We start from the raw sequence: 16690 nt of genomic DNA on the forward strand, positions 1-16690 counted from the left end.
TGGCGTTCGATGTATTCGTTCACAATCAAATACCAGGCTGCATACGTAGTAAAAATTAGTATAAATATTTTTCCAAAAACCGCTCAAACCCCAAACAAAAATATAGAAGAGGAATGGAAAAACACTTGAGTTGGCTGCTACGGATAAATCCCCGACTGAAGAGGATGAGATATGTAGCAATGGTAAATAAAAAACTTTCCAGCGCCAAAAAATATTTAAATAAAACTTGACTTTTACTTCATACAATTAAAATTGTAAATACAATGGATCCATATGAAATACAAATAAGAGTAGCTTACGCGTTTCGGGGCTACGAAACATGCCCCTTACTCATAGCCCCTTACTCACAGGCACTTGTCCATATGTCGGTGGTCAAGTGGACCTTGCAGCAAAGCGCGGAGCTTTGGGCCTGACTGATGTTATGGGACACGTGCAGGCGCAAGGCGGGGACAGCACACCAAGAGAAGTAGTAACGGCTAGGCCCAGCATAGGGAGGTGCCCCAGCTGCCATCTGGTGACGGAAGGCCTGAGTATCCAGAAGCATAAACACCAACATCTCCAGGGCCAGCAGTTTTTCAATGAGGCCGTTAAAGGCTTGGGTATGTGGGTGGCTTGCACTGTATTTCTGCCTGCAATGAAACGCCTGGGAGATGGGGAGTGGCTGGGAAGAGGCGCATGATGGTGCAGGCCAAAAGGGCGGATGAGGGTGAACTCCCCAATGTGTCAGAGACAGATGTGCAGGTGTCCTTGCATCATACCCTTGCACCATACTTGGCTGGATTGGACTAATCCCGTTACACCGTCCATGTCCAACTGCACCACTGAAGTTACCATCTCTGGAAGTGGTCCAAAATCTTTCTCTGTATTTTGCCAGGCTCGATGCTATGGTAGCTGGCTACAGTTGGTTGCTCCAGGGTTCTCTTACTGCTAATTGCCAAGGGGACTCAAATGGTGTTTTTCAGCACTGAGGCCACCACCTCTGAGATCCCAAAGGAAGCTGACAAGAGATGTGTAGTGCAGAAAAAAAGATGAAAAAATAAGTGTAGGCTGTAGAGCACAGAGGGATCAGAGAGGACAGAGCTGGGGTCGGCCAGGTATTCCCACACATGTGCCTATACTTGGCCCTCCTGGTGACACTAGGCCCCTCAGTGGTGGTAATTTGGCCAGGGGGGGCATTAACGTGTCTCAGACCTAGGAATAAATCTTGCAGCAGGGTAGTTTTGCATGCCTTTACCTCTAGCCACCGTTTTTGCTGCTTAGCTTGCCTCCACATCTACACTGCTTTCGCCCCTAGACATCACCCCAGTCTATGCCTCTGCTTCTAGCCACCTTTTTTGTTGTTAGTCCAACAAACACTGCTCAACACTGCTACATCTGAGATCGTACCAGAATGGAGACAGCTGTGGACTATTCTTAGACTCTGCCTCCTCCGGCAGAACCAGCGTTGATTGGCCGAATGCTGTACTCTGTATGGCATTCGGCCAATCAACGCTGGTCAATGCATTCCTATGGGAAAAAGTCAGCTCCCGCATATCGCAAGCTGACAGGGATCCCGACGAGATAGTGGCGTAATACAGGTACTTGGGCATGTTAGATGCCCCCAGCATAGTCGAATATTGAGGGGCTATTCGAAATGGATATCGAATCTGGAATATTTCACTGTTTGCTCATCTCTAGTCATTATCCTGTTACAAGACCCAGGACCTGCGACTGAGACCAAGCTTTCTGACACTGGGCAGCACATTTCTCTCTAGAATCCCTTGATAGTCTTGAGATTTCATTGTACCCTGCACAGATTCAAGACCCCCTGTGCCAGATGCAGCAAAGCAGCCCCAGAACATAACGCCTCCTCCATGTGTCACAGTAGGGACAGTCTTCTTCTCAGGATAGGCTTCATTTATCTGTCTGTGACCATAGAGCTCATGGGCCTGGCCAAAAAGTCTCCAATCTCCATAGGACATTGTCCCAGAAGCTTTGTGGCTTGTCAGCATGGAGTTTGGTTATTACTTGTGTCAGAATTCGGTTATTTCTGGGACCATTGTGGGGTTTTTCTTTCATTAACGAAGGGACCAATAATTTTGTCCACATGTGTATATAGTATTGTTAGTTAGATGGAATCATTCATGTGAGGCGCCTGGTCATTCTCAGGCCTTAAATATTTGTGGCAATATTTTTCATATCTCACATTTGGGTAGGTTTTTTTGTTTGCTTCTACATGATGAACTCTTTTCTCCATGGTTCTTTGGAAAACTGCTAAACCCAGGCGTGTACAAGGCCCGGTCTGGTATCATCCTGGAATTGATTAAGTCTCTGAAAGTTGTGTGAACGCCAGAGTCGCAGATTATTCATCATACGTTATAATATATTATGGATGAGGGCTGAAATATTCATGTGCAGTTTTTTTCAGCATAATGTCGATCGCCTCTTTGTGCTTGTTTGACTGAACATATGAAACATTGCTTTTAAGTTTTTCTGACAGAAGAGTAAAGGTGACTGAAAAATACATTTGTCCGGATATGATTTCGTAGGACGCGCAGCATTCCAGGGTTTCTGCTGACTTTTCGCTCTTCTATTTAGAGGAAATCTTAGCAGGAATTTATTATCTTCTCTTATTAAACACTGAGATAAATCCATTTCCCTGTCGTCCTTACCAGCGGCACAATGTGGGGTATTTCGTGCCCCTGTGTGCTGGTAGGACAGGCGGAGTTTTAATTAGCCATGTATTAATTTCACATGGCTCGTTCCCTTTAAGAGGGCACAGATACCTCCCCCCTGTGTGTTTTTTTCTGTCCTGTGTAAAGGATCGGACAGGTGGAGAGGACTCTGTGTCCTCCTAAAGAGAAAGAAGGAAGAAGTTGTAAGTTGCAGGTTCTCACCTGTTCAAATCATCTTCAGTGAAGCACTCTGGCCTGCTGGACTTCTGTGTCAGTCCTGCAGGGAGAAGAGGGGTAAGTTTAAAGGCTCCTTTATCTCTTCATATATCCCTGCCTCCCTCCCACAATGTTTGCCTCATGTATCCCCGGCAGTCCCATCTTGTTTGGGCTTTGTGGAGCCGCGCACTGCTGGCGTGTACGCGCGGCTCCAGGAAGGGGAACTTCCGTTTTTGCAGAACCTTCTCTGTCTAGGAGGTTCCTGGCCGGACGCTCATAGAGGTGACACCGGCACTTCCGGTTTCGGCATCCGCTGCTCCGGGGCCACGCAGACAGCGGTGTAGTGCGGCTATAGAGGCAAGGTATGTGCCAAGGGTCTGTTGGCTAGGGAGGGAGCAACTCATAAGGCCTGAGAGTGCTCTCAGGAGGGCAAGGAACAGAGCTCACATATTTTTTTGTTAAGCCACGCCCCTTTCTGGATACAGGGCTGTAAACAGGGGCATGGCTGCTTCCCTCATTGCCTGCTAGTTTAATCCACTAGCTGGTTCCGTGTTGTGGCTCGTGTTACTGCTTCAACTACACTTGTTCTAGTGCAAACTCGACTGAAGTTTGGTAAGTTGTCTGACTGAAGCTGGGTGAGTCTCCTTATATGGTTCCTTGAATGTACTCCTTTATGTTCCGTATCCTATGCTTAGGTATCACTGAAAGCTAGTTTCTTTGTCATGTCTTCGTCTTCCACCCCTCCGGGGATCAAGTGAGACGGATGAAGTCTTCAAAAGGAGACATCTGGCTTGTATTGAATGTGACGTTCTACTACCTGATAGTAGGTGCGGTCTTTTTCGTCTGCTAATTCTCCCAATGGTGGGAGTATCCTGAATGTCATTTTTTGCCTCTAGGCTATGACTGGTCATGCTGCCAGCAATGCAGGGGACCTCTGCGGGAGGAACCCGTTACCAGTGATATGGTAGCATAGGTCAAGGAGTACATGGTGAGTACGTTAGCCGCTAAAAGGGGTAGGGTCCCCACTGGCTTCTAAGTATCCTTGTTTTTGCAGGATGATTCCTTAAAGGATATCCGTACATCACTGGCTCAGCTCACCAAGAAACAGTGCATGAGAGGCGTTCTGTTTCGCTGCCCTCCCTGGAGTGCCTCCAGGTGGAGGATGAGTCCATATCATCGGACGACCAGTCCTCCTGTTCCAGCAGACCCATTTTTTCATCGTGAGAAGACTAACAAGCTGCTGAAGGCCATCTGGTCGTGGGACCAGATTGGCGAGGGGGAAGCCTCTGCGTCCACCTCTGAAAAGCGGAGGGTTTTTCAAGTGGACGCCTCCATGGCCAGTTTAATGGAACAAGAGTGGAAGCAGCCGGAGGAAGCTTATGTCACCACCAGGGCTTTCAAAGCAGTATATCCAATTGATTCCTCCCAGCTGGATCGCTGGGGTCCTCCGCCCAAGGTGGATTTGGCCATCTCAAAGCTCTCCCGTCGCACTGTCGTGCCTATCGATGATGGGTCAAACCTCCAAGATTTGCTCGATAGGAGAGTGGATTCAACACTCAAGAAGGCGTATTCGTCTGCTTCAGCCCAGATGGCAGTGGGCGTCGCCTCCACAGAAGTAGCTGATAAGCTTCAAGCCCGGTTGGACCGTCTGGAGCGGGACATCGACTCCGGGGCCAACAGGGATGTCATCCTGGCGTCCATGGGGGAATTCCGTCTCGCTACGGATTTCCTGAGAGAATGAGCAAGACAGAAGGTGAAACTGGCTTCCAAGACCATGGCTCTGAATACCGCTGCCAGGAGGCCCTTGTGGCTCAATCCTTGGCGGGCTGATGTCACCTCCAAATTTTCTTTATGCTCCCTCCCCTTTCAACCAGGGAAGATTTTTGGCCAGGGGCTGGACGACCTGATGGAGGGGCTGGCTGAAGGTAAAGGCAGGTCGCTACCACAAGCGACCAGAAGAAGAAGGCTTTCCCCTTCTAGGGGTCGAGAGTCTACATCCCAATACAGGCCTCAGCAAGGTAACCAGAGACGCTCCAGATACCGCCCAAAGGGGTGGGGCAAGGGGTCCCCAAGGAAGACCCTAAGAAGAAGGGGTTTTGAGGAGGCTTCGCTCTCTGTGTCCAGCTCTCCCGTAGGAGGGCGCCTTTCCAAATTTTTCCGTGGCGTGGCATCTTCACATTTTGGATCCATGGGTCCTTCAGTTCGTTCAGCGGGGGTACGCAATAGAGTTCTCACACCCTCCTGTGGACCGGTTCATCACTACGCGGGTTTTACCAGCTCTACAACAGGTCTGCCTGGAGGCTTCCGTGGCAGAATATTTTGCAAAGGGGGACCTGGAAAGGGTCCCTCCCTCAGAAGTGGGATAAGGAGTTTATTCACCCGTATTCCTGGTTCCAAAGTCCACAGGAGGGTGGCGGATGATTATAGATCTTCGGTTCCTCAACCTTTTCATAAAGGGAAAGCCATTCAGGATGAAGTCCATAGACTCAGTAACCAACTTTCTATTGCGCGACGAGGTCATGGTCACCCTGGACCTGAAGGATGCCTACTTACATATCCCCACCTTCCCGCCACACAAGAAGTATCTACGCATAGCCATTCTTATGGCTGGTCACAGAGAGCACCTACAGTTCACTGCTCTGCCATTCGGCATATCGTCAGCCCCGTACGTATTCACCAAGATGGTCGCACCAGTTACCGCCACCCTCAGACTGCAAGGCCTCTTCGTGGTTCCCTACCTCGACGACTGGCTTATAAAAGCTCAGTCTACTTCAATTCTCCATCACCACCTCCAGATAGCCATCTCCTTCCTCCAGGAGTTGGGTTGGCTGATCAATTGGGAGAAGTCAGAAATAGTGCCATCCACCCGGAAGAAATTCCTAGGGTTTATTCTGGATTCCCAGAGCATGCAGATTTTCCTATCCCGTCCAAGGCGAGCGAAAATAGAAGCTTCAGTGCAGGGCCTTTTTCCGGACCCGGCGGGTCACCATCCGCACCGCCATGCGGGTCCTAGGCCTAATGTCGTCTTCAGCCAAGGCGGTCCCTTGGGCTTCATGGCATTTGCGTCCCCTTCAGTTGGAGGTGTTGAGAGCCTGGAACAGATCTCCACGGGGACTGCACAGGAAGATCTGCCTTTCTCCCGGTACCCGTCTTTCCCTCAGATGGTGGAGACACCTGAAAGACGGAAGGTCCTCGGTCCAACCTCGTTGGACCCTGTTGACAACAGATTCGTCCCATACGGGATGGGGAGCCCACCTAGACGGCGGGACCGTCCAGGGTCTGTGGAGGAATCCAAAGGTAGGAACCTCCAACCTGAAGGAGCTAAAAGCAGTCTATCTGGTGCTGAAGTACTTTGCCCCTTTTCTCGAAGGGAAGGCAGTCAAGGTCCGGTCAGACAACATGACGACGGTAGTATACTTGAACAAGCAAGGCGGCACCAGGGTTCCAGCCCTACTGAGAGAGGCGAACTTGATTTTCACGTGGGCAGGGAAGAATCTGTCCCACATATCCGCTGTTCACATCAAGGGCTCCCTGAACATAGTAGCGGATCAGTTGAGTCGGGGTATCCCTGTATCAGGAGAATGGTCTCTCAATCAAGACAGATTCCAACAGATTGTCCAAGCATGGGGCCTTCCAGACGTCGACCTCATGGCAACCTGACTCAACGCCAAGGTGGAAACCTTCTGTTCTCTGTACCAGGAGGACAATGCCTTGGCAGTGGATGCCCTGTCCATCCCATGGAGGTTCAGGCTGATATACATTTTCCCTCCAGTTTCCATCATACCCAAGGTATTGATGAAAATCAGACAGGACCAAGTCTCGGGAGTTGCCATAATCCCGTTCTGGCCGAAAAGGACTTGGTTTGCCCAGCTCATGTGGATGAGTCAAGGCAGGTATTGGAGGCTTCCCCCCTCCCAGATCTGGTGACACAAGGAGAGCTGAGACACCACGATCTGAGGAGATTCAATCTGACAGCCTGGAGGTTGACCAGTCCCTATTAAGGAATAGAGGACTGTCTGAAGGCGTCCTAAGGACTTTAGCCAGCGCCAGGGCCAACTCTACCAATAAGAATTACCGTAGGGTCGGTAATATTTTCCAGGCCTGGTGCACGGATCACAAAGTGGACTCCTCCGATCCCCCTGTGAGGGCGATCCTGGATTTCCTTCAGGACGGCCTAGACAGAGGGCTTGCAGCTTCTACCCTGAAGGTACATGTGGCCGCTCTGTCCGCCTATCTGGGGAGGCGGTTGTCTCAAGATCCTTTAGTGAGCACCTTTATCAAAGGGGCAACTAGGCTGAGACCAGCAGTATCTGCTCCTGTCCATCAATGGGACCTCAACATGGTCCTAAAGGCACTTTGTGTTGCTCCATTCGAACCCCTGGAGGAGGTGGATCTAAAGTGGCTGACCTATAAGGTATCTTTTCTCCTCGCTGTCACCTCGGCAAAAAGAGTAGGGGAGCTTCAAGCACTCTCATCGGAAGCTCCTTACATTGCCTTCTTTGAAGACCGTGTTCAGTTAAGATTTCTGCCAGGGTTCAGGCCTAAGGTTTCTTCTAGGGCAAATGTGTGTCAGCTCATTTGCCTGCCAACCTTTTCCAGTACCCACTTCCCCTGAGGAGGAGAGGTGGCATACTCTGGATTTAGTCCAGAACCTGCAGATTTATCTTCAGCGCATACGCGCTTTCAGGAGATCTGAAAACTTATTAATAAATTATGTAGTTTGCCATAAAGGCCGCAAGGCTTCTAAAGCAACCATCTCCCGCTGGGTGAAGGAAGCAATCAAGTTGGCGTTTGTGAAACAGAACTTACCTCCGCCCACTGTCCTAAGGGCCCACTGGATACGGGCAGTGTCGACCTCTTGGGCGGAAATCAAGGCTCTTGCCTTGGATTAGATTTGTGCAGCAGCATCCTGGTCTTCAGAATCGACTTTTGTGAAGCACTACCGACTTGATCGGTATAGCTCAGAAGCTACTGCCTTCGGGCGCACTGTATTACATTCTGCTTGTGTTTAATGTCCCACCCTTATGGGGATTACTTGCTATTTCCCCACATTGTGCCGCTGGTAAGGACGACAGGGAACGAAGGATTATGTAGATAATCTTGTTTCCCTTAGTCCTAACAGCGGCACAAGGATTCCCCCCCTATTGTTGTTTATTTGAAATGTATGTATTATTACTTGTTATTTACACACAGGGGGGAGGTATCTGTGCCCTCTTAAAGGGAACGAGCCATGTGAAATTAATACATGGCTAATTAAAACTCCGCCTGTCCTACCAGCACACAGGGGCACGAAATACCCCACATTGTGCCGCTGTTAGGACTAAGGGAAACAAGATTATCTACATAATCCTTCGTTCTTCTCACTTGTCTTTTTTTTGGATTTTTACCTTTCATTAGAATTTTCATTTTGCCTGAAATATGAATTTCATTCTGAGGCTGTATTCACACATTGCATTTTTGTGACATTTTTTGATAAAGTATTTATTTAGCCCAAAAAGTACCACAAAAAAGCATTGCAGATGAGCGAACCCCGTTCCATCTAATAGGTATTCGATTGAATATCATGGCGTTCGATGTATTAATTCACAATCGAATACAAGGCTGCATACGCAGTAAAAATTTGTGTCCCCTCCCACCTTCCGTGGCGCGTTTTTTGCACCAATAACTGTGCAGGGGAGGTGGGACAGGAACTACGACAACGGAGGCAGTTAAAAAAATTGATAAAACCCATTGGCTGGTGTCACGGAGCAAAGGTATACGTCTTCCTCCGGATGGTCTTTTGAATCAACACGGACGCAAGAGGTCGGGAGACAACAGCAATTTATTGTAATCCACAAAGTTAGTAGCCGGCGGCGGTCACATCAACCGTAATAACAATAAGTCCACAGAAGACACAATCCAATGATAGCTTTGGCTCCTTGGTCCTGTAACTAAATCCTGGCTCTCTACAGAGCTGTGCACAGGCCGGCTAACACATACTAACTCCTCACTACAACTATATACTAAGACTGTTACTTCCTATATCTGTGGGTGGGAAGGGCTGAGTCACAGATCCTTCCCCCCTCACCTATACCAAGGAGAGCAGACTCCCTGTCTACTATGGACAATGCACCATCCAACATCTTCTTGGAGACACTGATCAGATTATCTCCACCCATTGTCCTCACTGGTCCTCACTAGTTAGAGGTATTTGCATACAATGTGCTAACACACTAGACCCTAATCAGCCAACTACACATTGATGTATATAACAGGTTAGAGAATACATTCCACATGAAATATATATTACACATTGCCTATAGTATAGACTCTAACCATCCCGTGACAACCCCTCCCCCTCTCAAAACATGTGCATGACACAATTGGCCTACACAGGTAAATTGGGGAATGCACATCAGTCTCTATAGCTCATATGTCCTCCTGCCGGGATAACCCATCTGCGTTCTGGTGTTGGTTCCCTCGGCGGTACTGAATGGTAAAGTTGTAGAGTTGAAGGGCTGGCATCTGGCAGAAAATCCGGTCGATCCATGTTGGCGTCTCTCTGAGCTTGGCTTCGGGTCACTGCTCCCACAAAGTGGCACTGTAGATTTCCAACATCGTTGCCTAACAGAACATCGGCCGGCAGCCCGCTCATCACACCAATTGTGCATCGTTTTGGTCCATAACCATAGTCGAGTTCCACGGTAGCTTTAGGAATACGTTTCCGAGTACCTCCTGCCAACTCGATAGAAAGGCCAGGGCCCTCCTCTAGGGCCTCGGGTCGAACCACTCGGGGGTCCGCTACCGTTAGGAAAGCTCCCGAGTCCCGGAATCCAACAACTGTTCGGCCATCCAGTAGGACCTCCTGCAAGTGCTTCCGCTGAAGGTTTGCGGGATGTGTGGCGGAAGGCTGAATCCCATAGACCCCTGGAGGTGGAACAGATGGGTCATTCATGGAGTCATCTGAAAATGGGGCCAAACTTTCAGTCCTAGGGGTGGTTCCCAGGTAGTGAATAGGCCGGGATGCCACGGTGGCCCGTGCCCCCATGTTAACAGGGCAACTAGCTTGCAAATGTCCAGGCCGCCCGCACCCAAAACATCTGCGCTCTAGCATTCTTCCAGTAGGTCGTTGTCTAGGGACAGGGTTGTTCATAGCTGGAGGCAGATGGGCTGGGGCAGGGGTAGAGGGGGAATTGTAATCCTGAGGCCGGGCACGAAAGGTGGGTGGCTGGATGAAGGGTGTCTGGCGGACTGTGGTAGTTTTCCGCTCCTCTGCAAACAACCTCTTCCACTGTGGCTTGATGGTCAGGCCCTCATCTGCAAGGGAAGCAGCTTGCTCCACTGTGGCTGGGTTCCGTTCCATCACCCACTCACGGATCTCAGCGGGGCACTGAGAAAAGAACTGTTCCTTAAGTATGACTTGGAGGATCTTATCGACTGTGACAGCCTCCTCTCCTTCTAGCCAGCGCTTGCATGCTTGCTTCAACTTGTGGGCAAACATGTGGAAGGAGCTTCCCCCATTGTAAGACAAAGAGCGGAACTGAACTCGGTAGGTCTCTGGAGTGACTGCATAATACTTCTGCACCGCTCTTTTAATGGCCTCATAGTCCCGCTGATCACTAGGGTCCATGGCTCTGAGAGCTTCCGCAGCCCCATCTCGTAGGTGCCCCACCAGATACCGGACCCAATCCTTCTCTGGGACTTCCATCAGGTGGCACTGGTGTTCGAAGTCCTGAAAATATCCATCAACATCCCCAGCCGCTTCATCAAAGGTCTTGAAGTGTTTATGGGAGACATATGGTGGTTCTCTCACTGTTGGGCTGGGGGTCGACGTTTGATTATAATTCCGCGTAGTTATCTCAGCCATTCGCATTTCATGCGCCATTCTTTCCTTTTCATACGCCATTCTCTGTTCCTCCTTCTCCGTTTCCTGAGCCCTCTGTAATGCTCTACTCCTTTGCTCTGCAGTTGCTCCTAGCCCCAGCACTGCCAACTCCTCCTCATACAAAACAACCCATCTGCTCTTTTGGGTCTGTACCTGCCACTCCCGTATCTCTACTGTCTCCTGGGGGCAGCCCTCCTCATGGTCGCTTTGCAGGGTCATCTCCTCCAGTGCCTCGATCAGTTGCTCTTTCGTTCTTCCCTGGTAACTCAGGTTTAGTTCCCGGGCCCTTACTTGTAGACTTGCCATAGTCCAGTTCCTGTATTCTGAGGTTGTGGCTCCATTAATCGCTGGGCTGCTGTAGTCCATCTCGCTGTCCGCTGTTGATCCCACTGCTGCCTCCAGTTGTCACGGAGCAAAGGTATACGTCTTCCTCCGGATGGTCTTTTGAATCAACACGGACGCAAGAGGTCGGGAGACAACAGCAATTTATTGTAATCCACAAAGTTAGTAGCCGGCGGCGGTCACATCAACCGTAATAACAATAAGTCCACAGAAGTCACAATCCAATGATAGCTTTGGCTCCTTGGTCCTGTAACTAAATCCTGGCTCTCTACAGAGCTGTGCACAGGCCGGCTAACACATACTAACTCCTCACTACAACTATATACTAAGACTGTTACTTCCTATATCTGTGGGTGGGAAGGGCTGAGTCACAGATCCTTCCCCCCTCACCTATACCAAGGAGAGCAGACTCCCTGTCTACTATGGACAATGCACCATCCAACATCTTCTTGGAGACACTGATCAGATTATCTCCACCCATTGTCCTCACTGGTCCTCACTAGTTAGAGGTATTTGCATACAATGTGCTAACACACTAGACCCTAATCAGCCAACTACACATTGATGTATATAACAGGTTAGAGAATACATTCCACATGAAATATATATTACACATTGCCTATAGTATAGACTCTAACCATCCCGTGACAACCGGTGAAAACATGTGACCTCCCATTTATAAGAACGGCCGCCGCCCTATTCGTCATTTTAGCGGTCAGACATAGGGAGAGAAACATCTGCTGAGGGCTAGATAGCGATTAGCTTCAGATAGGCAGGGAAGAACTAAAGAAGAAAACCAACAGCTCAGAGCTATACACTGCAGGGACATCAGTCCAGCTTTCCCCGGACGGTGGAGAACAGATGACAGATGACTTCCCTGATGCACAAACACTGGAGCATCCGTTATCTCCGGTTGTTGTTGTTAACCAGCAATCGTCCCTCAGTGACGATGATGACGAGACACAGTTGCCATCAGAGCAGCCTGTTGCCGTCGCCGCTGCAGCAGAGGAGCCGTTGGAGGATTTGGAAGAGGAGGTGGTGGATGATGAGGCCACTGACCCGACCTGGACAGGGCGGATGTCAAGCGGGGAGAGCAGTGGAGATGTGGAGGGAAGTGCAGCACCAAAGAGGGTGTCGAGAGGCAGAGGACAGCAGCTTCACCGAAGCCAGGCCACAGCCAGCAGGGCCCAAAATGTTCCCTCTTGTAGCCAGCCTAGAAAAACTCCCCCATCAAGGCCACGGTTTTCAGTGGTGTGGAAAAATTTTTTATGTCTGTGCTACGGACAAATATAGTGCCGTTTGCACACTCTGCAACTCAAAACTGAGTAGGGGCTCTGAACAGAGCAACCTAACAACCACTGCCATGCGCCGTTATTTGGAAGGCAAGTACTGGGCTCAGTGGCAGAGAGCAAACGCAAGATAATGGTCGTCGGCGTTGCCGCCACTGCCTCTCCCACTCTTGCCAGTGCTGCCCTGCAGTCCAGACCAGCAGTCAGGAAACCTCCACATCTTCCTCCACCACTTTGGGGACTTCTCCCTCATCTTCCCCTTTTCCTGCCTCAGCTCCTTCTCCTGCCTTAGCTCCTTCTCCTGCACCATCATGCGCCTCCTCAAAACAACCCACCATCTCCAAGACTTTTGAGCGCAGGCAAAAATACAGCGCTACCCACCCCCATGCACAAAGCCTTAAATGCGCACATCTCCAAACTGCTGGCCGACTTATTGAAACATCTCCAAACTGCGTTCCGGCTTGTTGAAAATCAGGCCTACGGGGGCCTGATGGCAAGTGCGGCACCTCGCTATGCCGTCCCTAGCCGTCACTACTTCTCCCGGTGTGCCGCCCCCGCCTTTTACCAGCACGTGTAACACAACATCTGGCGGGCCCTAAGTTCCGCGATTTGCACAAAGGTCCACTTGACCACCGATGTGTGGCCAAGTGCATGCGGACAGGAACGCTACATTTCACTGATGGCACACTGGGTGAATGTAGTTGAGGCTGGGAGTGGGTCACAATCTGGGGCGGTCTACCTCATTTCCCCGCCCAACATTCCTGACAGGGACTCTGAACCACCACCCTCCTCTTCCGCCATCACATTGACCCCAGCTACCAGCTGGAAACGCTGCAGCACTGGCATGGGGAGACGTCAGCAGGCCGTGCTGGAGCTCATAAACTTGGGGGACAGACAGCACACTGCCTCAGAGGTGAGGGATGCCCTCCTTGATGAGACGGCAACATGGCTTTTGCCACTGCACCTGGGCCCAAGCATGGTCATGTGTGATAACGGCCGCAACCTGGTAGTGGCTCTGGAGCTTGCCAACCTCCGACACGCTCCATGCCTGGCCCATGTGTTCAATTTAGTGGTGCAACGGTTTTTGAATACATACCCCAATGTAGCCGATCTACTGGTGAAAGTGCAGCGCTTGTGCGCCCACTTTCGCAAGTCCACAGTAGCCGCTGCTAGCCTCTGAAGCCTCCAGCAACGCATCCATCTGCCAGAACCCTTGATGGAGTACCATCTCCAAAACCCAAGGGTTCCTCAGAGTCAGCTTCCGCAGTTTCTGCACCATGAGTGGCCATGGATGGCAGACTTATGCGAGATCTTGCGTGTCTTTGAGGAGTCAACCATGAGGGTCAGTTGTGATGACGCAATTGTGAGTGTCACAATCCCCCTCCTATGTGTGATGCGAGAATCCCTCATCGCCATCAGGGATAACGCATTGGACGTTGAGGAGTCGGGCATAGGTGCTGAAACATCCCAGCAGGATATTCATGGCACACTCCTGTCCGCTTCCCAGCGTACATTGAGGGAGGAGGAGGAGGAAGTGGCAGATCTCATTGTCACACAGGAGGGTAGCGGGTAAGTTCATTGCGTCCCATTGCTGCAGTGTGGTTGGGGCGAAATGGAGGAGGAGGAAATGGAGAGTGAGCATTCCGGTGGGGGCACACATCTCCTCCTGGGCTCAGTATCCTCTCCGGTGCTCTTCTGCCATGTACCTGAGGCCTGTGATTAGGCCCCAGAGGTCACATGGTGCGCAGTTGCATAATGATTTCAATGTGCCCCCAAGTGACCACTGAGGACCAATCACAGGTCTCAGCCGGGATGTTGGGAAGAGATGGATGAAAATGCTGCAGAGAGCCGGAGCCAGGAAACCCAGGAAAGGTGAGTATTAGTGTTTGTTATTGTTATTCACCTTCCCTGGAACTCTGCTTATTATACTCTGGAGTCGGAGGAGCGGAGTGAAAGTGGGCTGTTGGGAGCGTATAATACTGTGTGTGTGTGTGGGGGGGGACGGACACTGCTGGGAATATAATACTGTGTGTGTGTGTGGGGGGGGGACGGAACACTGCTGGGTATATAATGCTGTGCCATGTCCCCCCATATATCTCTGATCTCATCCACACCTGTCCCCTCCATATACCTCTGACCTCATCCTCACCTGTCCCCTCCATATATCTCTGACCTCACCTGTCCTCTCCATATATCTCTGACCTCATCCCCACCTGTCCCCTCCATATATCTCTGACCTCATCCACACCTGTCCCCTCCATATATCTCTGACCTCATCTTCACCTGTCCACCCATATATCTCTGACCTCAACCACACCTGTCCCCTCCATATATCTCTGATCTCATCCTCACCTGTCCCCTCCATATATCTCTGACCTCATTCACACCTGTCCCCTCCATATATCTCTGACCTCATTCACAAGTGTCCCCTCCATATATATCTGACCTCATCCACACCTGTCCCCTCCATATATCTCTGACCTCATCCACACCTGTCCCCTCCATATATCTCTGACCTCATCCTCACCTGTCCCCTCCATATATCTCTGACCTCATTCACACCTGTCCCCTCCATATATATCTGACCTCATCCTCACCTGTCCCCTCCATATATCTCTGACCTCATCCTCACCTGTCCACCCATATATCTCTGACCTCATCCTCACCTGTCCCCTCCGTATATCTCTGACCTCATCCTAACCTGTCCCCCCATATATCTCTGACCTCATCCACACCTGTCCCCACATATATCTCTGACCTCATCCACACCTTTCCCCCCCATATATCTCTGACCTCATCCACACCAGTCCACCCATATATCTCTGACCTCATTCACACCTGTCCCCTCCATATATCTCTGACCTCATCCTCACCTGTCCCCCATATATCTCTGACCTCATCAACACCTGTCCCCTCTGTATATCTCTGACCTCATCCTCACCTGTCCCCCCCATATATCTCTGACCTCATCCTCACCTGTCCCCTCCATATATCTCTGACCTCATCCTCACCTGTCCCCTCCATATATCTCTGACCTCATCCACACCTGTCCCCCCATATATCTCTGACCTCATCCACACCGCCCCCCCCATATATCTCTGACCTCATCCTCACCTGTCCCCTCCATATATCTCTGACCTCATCCTCACCTGTCCTCGCCCCCAGAATTAATATAATAATGTACAGAGCACCATGGGATTAATATAATAATGTACAGCACCTTGGGATTAATATAATAATGTACAGCACCATGGGATTCATATAATAATGTATAAAGCACCATGGAATAATATAGTAATGTGCAGAGCACCATGGGCTTAATATAATAATGTACAGCACCATGGGATTAATATAATAATGTGTAGAGCACCATGGGATTAATATAATGATGTACAGAGCACCATGGAATAATATAATAATGTACAGAAGACCATGGGATTAATATAATAATGTACAGAGCACCATGGGATTAATATAATAATGTACAGAAGACCATGGGATTAATATAATAATGTACAGAGCACCATGGGATTAATATAATAATGTACAGAGCACCATGGGCTTAATCTAATAATGTACAGAACCATGGGATTAATATAATAATGTGCAGAGCACCATGGGATTAATATAATAATGTACAGAGCACCATGGAATAATATAATAATGTGCAGAGCATCATGGGCTTAATATAATAATGTACAGAACCATGGGATTAATATAATAATGTACAGAGCACCATGGAATAATATAATAATGTACAGAGCACCATGGGATTAACATAATAATGTACAGCACCACAGGATTAATATAATAATGTACAGAGCACCATGGGATTAACATAATAATGTACTGAGCACCATGGAATAATATAATAATGTGCGGAACACCATGGGCTTAATATAATAATGTACAGCACCATGGAATTAATATAATAATGTACAGCACCATGGGATTAATATATTAATATACAGAACGATAAAATTAATATAATAATGTACATAGCACCATGGGATTAATATAATAATGTACAGAGCACCATGCGATTAATATAAAAATGTACAGAGCACCATGGGATTAATATAATAATGTACAGAGCACCATGGGATTAATATAATAATGTACAGAGCACCATGGGATTAATATAATAATGTAAAGAGCACCATGGGATTAATATAATAATGTAAAGAGCACCATGGGATTAATATAATAATGTACCGCACCATGGGATTAATATAATAATGTACAGCACCATGGGATTAATATAATAATGTACAGCACCATGGGATTAATATAATAATGTACAGAGCACCATGGGATTAATATAA

This window comes from Leptodactylus fuscus, chromosome 8, assembly GCF_031893055.1.
Source record: "Leptodactylus fuscus isolate aLepFus1 chromosome 8, aLepFus1.hap2, whole genome shotgun sequence".
NCBI lineage: Eukaryota > Metazoa > Chordata > Amphibia > Anura > Leptodactylidae > Leptodactylus > Leptodactylus fuscus.